Below are 6548 nucleotides of genomic sequence, written 5' to 3' on the forward strand. Positions count from 1 at the left end.
TCAATCTGTCTTTCAAGAAAACATGGGTAGTGAGAATGAAAGTGAGAACTCCCACTATTCAGTGAGATTCTCAAAGGGAGGGAATAAGGGAGGAGACAACTCCTCATATTGTCTTATGCCCAATTTCTGCCTCCAAAGAAAGAAGAAGTAAAAACTAAAAGGCAGAAATGAAATCCACAAGCAGACAGCCCAGAGCCACACCCTGGGCCTGGTAGTTAAAGATCGACCCCTGACCTAATTGGTTATGTTATCTATAGATCACAGACATTGTATAGAAAAGCACTATGAAAATCCCCGTTCTGTTCTGTTCCATTCTAATTACCGGTGCAGGCAGCCCCCAGTCATGTAACCCCTGCTTGCTCAATCGATCATGACCTTCTCACACAGACTGCCTTAGAGTTGTAAGCCCTTAAAAGGGACAGGAATTGCTCGCTCGGGGAGCTCGGTTGTTGGAGATGTGAGTCTTGCCAAACCTCCCAGCTGAATAAAGCCCTTCCTTCTTTAACTCAGGGTCTGAGGGGTTTTGTCTGTGGCTTGTCCTGCTACATTACAAGATAGAAGAGATTGGGGCCCTATCTTTGGCCTCCTTAACCAGAATAATTGTCAGCCAGGAATTTTGTATTCAGCAAAACTAGGTTTTAAAAATGAAGGGGAAATAAAACCATTTTAAGACAAGCATATGCTGAGGGAATTTGCCACTACCAAGCTAGCACTACAAGGAAAGCTAAAAGGAGTTCAAAATCTTAAAACAAAAGTTTGATATGCACCACAGTAGAACCTCTTGAAAGCATAAAAAAATCACAGGGCCTGTAAAACAATAGCACAGAAACCGTTAAAAAAAAATCTAGGGAACAGCTAACATGATGGATAGAACAGTACCTCACATCGCAATATTAATGTTGATTTCAAATGGCCTAAATACTCCACTTCAAAGACACAGATGGCAGAATGGATGAAACATCACAAAGCAAATGTCTGCTGTCTTTAAGAGACTCACCGAACACTTAAGGATTCATATAAACTCAGAGTAAAGTTGTGGATAAAGATATTCCAAGCAAATAGAAATCAAAAGACAGCAGAAATAGCTATTCTTATATCAGACAAAACACACTTTAAAGCAACAACAGTAAAGAAAAAGACAAAGGAAGTCATTATATAATGAGGTATTTAATGAGAAAAGTATCAATCCAACTAAAAATTGCAATCCTAAGTTTATATGCACCTAACACTGAAGCTCTCAGATTAATAAAACAGTTACTACTATGCCTAAGACATGAGATAGAGAGAAAGACAATAACAGTGAGGGACTTCAATACTCCAGTGGCAGCATTAGAGAGATTATTGAGACAGAAAATCAACAAAGAAAAAGTGGACTTAAATTATACTTTAGAACAGATAGACTTAACAGATATTTACAGAACATTCTATCCAATAAGTGCAGAATACACATTCTTCTCATCAGCACATAGTACATTCTTCAAGACAGACCACGTAGTAGATCACAAGACAAGTGTCAATAAATTTAAGAAAATCACAGTTATATCAATTATCTTCTCAGACCACAGTGGAATAAAACTAGAAATCAATTCCAAAAGGAACCCTCAAAATTATAAAAATACATGAAAATAAAATAATCTATTCCTGAATGATTTTGCAGTTAACAATGAAATCAAAATAGAAATTAAAATTATTTGATATAAATTATAATAGTGACAGAAGTTATCCTCTAGGATACAGCAGAAGCAGTGCTAAGAGGAAAGTTCATAGTGTTTACTGCCTACATCAAAAAGTCTGAAACAGCACAAATTGACAACTTAACATCACATCTCAAGACACTAGAGAAACAGGAACAAACTAAACACAAAGCCAGCAGAAGAAATAACAAAGATCAGAGGATAACTAAATGAAAATGAAACAAAAATACAAAAATAAATGCAACAAAAAGCTGGCTCTTTGAAAAGATAAACAGAATTGATAGACCATTAGCAAGATTAACCAAGAAAAGAAAAGAGAAGATGTAAATAAGCTCAATTAGAAATGAAACTGGAGACAATACTACCAATACCACAGAAATAAAAGAGATATTTCAAGACCACTATGAACACCTCTATCTATACACAAACTAGAAAATTTGGAGAAAATAAATAAATTCCTGGAAATGTATAGCATTCCTAGATGAAATCAGGAAGAAATGTAAATACTGAAAAGACTAATAACCAACAGTGAAATTGAATCATTAATTTAAAAATTGCCAACAAATAAAGGCACAGGAACAGACGGATTCACAGTTGAATTCTACCAGAAATTTAAAGAAGAATGTCTATCAATCTTATTGAAACTATTCCAAAATATTGAGAAAGAAGAAATCCTCCTTTAATCATTCTATGAATCCAGTATCACCCTAAAACTCAAACAAGGAATGAATATAAAAAAATGAAAAGGACAAACCAATGCCCCTAATTAACATAGATGCAAGAATCCTCAACAAAACACTAGCTAACCAAATCTAGGAGCACATCAAAAAGATAATACATAACAATCAAGTGAGTTTCATCCCAGGGATGCAAGGACTGTTTAACATACACAAGTCGATAAATGTGACATATTACATAAACAGAATTAAAAACAAAAACCATATGCTCATTTCAATAGATACAGAAAAGGCATTTGATTAAATCCAGCATCGCTTTATAATAAAAACCCTCAATAAACTAGGCATAGAAGAGACCTCAAAATAGTAAAAGCCATATATGACAAACCTACAGCCAACATCATACTGAATGGGAAAAAGTTGAAACCATTCCCCTTGAGAACTGAAACAAGACAAGGATGCCCACTTTCACCACTCCTATTCAACTAGTACTGGAAGTCCTAGACAGCAATTGGGCAAGAGAAAGAAATAAAGGGCATTCGAATTGGAATAGAGAAAGTCAAACTAGTGCTGTTTGCTAATAATATGACTGTATACCTAGAAAACCCTAAAGGCTCATCCAAAAGACTTCTAGATCCAGTAAACGAATTCAGTAAAGTCTTGGGTTACAAAATTTAAGTACGTAAATCCGTAGCACTGCTATACACTAACAATCAAGCTGAAAATAAAATTAAGAACTCAATTTCTTTTATAATAGCTGCAAGAAAAGTAAAATACCTAGGAATATACTTAACCAAGGAGGTGAAAGTTCACTACAAAGATAACTACAAAACACTGCTAAAAGAAAACAGATGACACGAACAAATGGAAACACAGCCCAAGCTCATAGATGGGAAGAATCAATATTGTGAAAGTGACTATACTGCCCAAAGCAATCTATAGATTCAACGCAATTTTTTTTTTCAAAATAGCAGCATTTTTTTTGTGTGTGGAACTAGAGAAAACAATCCTAAAATTCATATGGAACTAAAAATAGCCCGATTACCCAAAGCAATACTCATCAAAAAGAACAAAGCTGGAGGGATCACATCACTAGACTTAATATTACACTACAAGGTTATAGTTACAAATACAGCATGGTACTGAGAGGAGTTGGCTAGCTTGCCTTATGTAGACATCAAAGGAAAGGTCCCTAGAGAGCCCCCTGCCCATGGGTCAGTGCCTTATGCCCATGCAACATAAAAAGAAGCCTGGGAAAAAAGTCAAGCTGCGGGCACTGATAAGGGAACTAGCACAGGGGGTTGTGCCTGGAGACATGGCTGCAGCTGCTCAGATAGCAGGACCTCCAGCCTATTCAGACAAAAACTTTCACAAACCTCCAGCTCACTCAGATAAGAGAACAAGGCCTGACATAGAAAGGTTTTTGTCCTTTGTATAATCAGCGAGCTTCCAGGAAAAAGTTTCTTCTCCTTTTGTGAGCATGAACATAGTGGGCTCTGGTCGATTCCGGTGGGCACTTTTCTTTCCTTTTTTAGATTGTGAGCCCAGGCTCTATGAATCATCACTTCAGCCCATGATTGGTCCCAAGCCAAGGTCCAGGGCTAAGCTTTCAGATTGGTCCCAGGCCAAGGCCCTGGGGCAAGCTGAGTCATGTATTCTCCAAGATAGCCCACAGACTAAGCACATTCCTTTCCCTTCCCAATCCATAAAAACCCTGGACTCTAGCCTCATAGGGAGCAACCCATTTGGGCCCCCCTCTCCACTGGTGGAGAGCTTTCTTCTTTTGCTTTTCAAATTTTCACTCCAACCTCATCCTCGTGTCCGTGCTCCTTAATCTTCTTGGATGTAAGACAAAGAAATATGGTTATTATCTCAGATAATGAGAGACTGTTACATATTGGTGCACTGGCAAGACTACAACAGTGCTGGTATAAAGAATAGGCACTTAGACGAAGGGAACAGAACGGAGAACACAGAAATAAAGCAAAATACCTACAGACAACTGATCTTTGGCAAAGCATACAAAAACATAAATTAGGGAAAAGATACCCTGTTCAATAAATGGTACTGGAAAGACTGACAAGCCACATGTGGAAGAATGATACTGGATCCCCCATCTATCACCTTTTACAAAAATCAACTCAAGATGAATCAAAGATTTAAATCTGAAACCATAAAAATTCTAGAAGGTGTTGGGAAAACTCTTCTGAACATGGGCTTCATCAAAGAATCCATGAATAAGACTCCAAAAGCAAATGCAGGAACAAAAAATAAACAAATGGAACCTAATTAAACTAAAAAGCTTCTGCACAGCAAAAGGAATAATCAACATATTATACAGACAACCCACAGAATGGGAGACAATATTTGCAAACTATGCAACTAACAAAAGACTAATATCCAGTATCAACAAGGAACTCAAATTAGCAAGAAAAAAATACAAAACAAATAATTACATCAAAAAGTGAGCAAATGACATGAATAGACATTTCTCAAAAGAAAATATGCAAACAGACAAAAAAATTTGAAAAAAGGCTTAACAGTACATCAGGGAAATGCAAATTAAAACCATGAGGTACCACCTCACTCCAGCAAGAATGGCCATAATTAAAAAGTCGAAAAACAATAGATGTTGGCATGAATGTGGTGTAAAGGGAACACTTTTACACTGCTGGTAGGAATGTAAATTAATACAACCTCTATGAAAAATAGTATGGAAATTATTTAAACACCTAAAAGTAGATCTATCATTTGATCCAGCAATCTCACTACTGGGTGTCTACCCAAACAAAAAGAAGTAATTTTATAAAAAAGACACAGGCATACATGTTTATAGCAGCACAACTCACAATTGCAGAGAAATGAATAGATAAATAAAATGTGGTATATATACACCATGTAACACTACTCAGCCATAAAAAGAAATGAAATAGGCTGGGTACAGTGGCTCATGCCTGTAATCCCAGCATTTTAGAAGGCCAAGGCAGGTGGATCACTTGAGGTCAGGTGTTTGAGACCAGCCTGGCCAACACAGTGAAACCCCATCTCTAATAAAAATACAAAAACAAACAAACAAACGAAAAACCTAGCTGAGAGTGGTGATATGTACCTGTAATCCCAGCTACTCGGGACGATGAGGCAGGAGAATCGCTTGAACCCAGGAGGCGGAGGTTGCAGTGAGCACCACTACACTTCAACCTGGGTGACAGAGTGAGACTCAGTCTGAAAACAAAACAAAAAAATGAATGAAATAATGTCTTTTGCAGCAACTTGGACAGAGCTGGAGGCCATTATTCTAAATAAGGTAACTCAGTAATGTTCTCATAAGTGGGAGCTAAGCTATGAGGACAGAAAGAGAGGTATAATGGACAGTTGTTGGGACTGGGCAGGGGGATGGGGTGGGAGATGAAGGATGAAGGACTACATATTGCATACAGTGTACACTGCTCGGATGACAAGTGCACTAAAATCACAGAATTCAACACTATATAATTCATTCATGTAACTAAAAACCGCTTGTACCCCGAAAGTGATTGAAATAAAAAATACAATAAAATAAATGAGAAAAAACAAAATCCACAGTGAAGATCTATGAAGAATTTAATGCAGACAACAGCAGCATCAAAAATTGATAAAGTAAGAACTACATACACAAAATAGGAAAAATATACAGAAACAATAATATTAGACTTTAACTCACAGTTCTTGGCAAATTTAAATAGTCAAAAAATAAGGAAGTGCAGATCTAAGTAACAATAAATTGAATACATTTAAATAGGTTTAAAACAAGCTTTCTACGTTGAAAATTGAGGATATACCTGACTTTTTAACATCCATAGAATATGAGCAAGAATAGGGCTAATGCGCCACAAATAAAATATCAAAAATTGCAAAAAGTACAAGTAGCACAGACAACATTGTCTAACCGATATGCAATGAAGCTAGAACTACATAAAATAGAAGACAGAAAACCTCAGTCGTCTGGATATGAAATAAACCCTTCTTAAAACATTTGTATGCAAAGAGAAATAAAATGCAAAAAAACCTACAAAGTATCAGAGAAAAATGTATGGCATTGAATGTTTGAGAAAACTTGCATATGAAAGCATTTGGGCTTGGGATCATTGAAGGTGGTATTTATCAGCTTTATTTATTTGTTTTTTTGAGACTGAGTCTT

This window comes from Gorilla gorilla, chromosome X, assembly GCF_029281585.2.
Source record: "Gorilla gorilla gorilla isolate KB3781 chromosome X, NHGRI_mGorGor1-v2.1_pri, whole genome shotgun sequence".
Classification (NCBI taxonomy): Eukaryota; Metazoa; Chordata; class Mammalia; order Primates; family Hominidae; genus Gorilla; species Gorilla gorilla.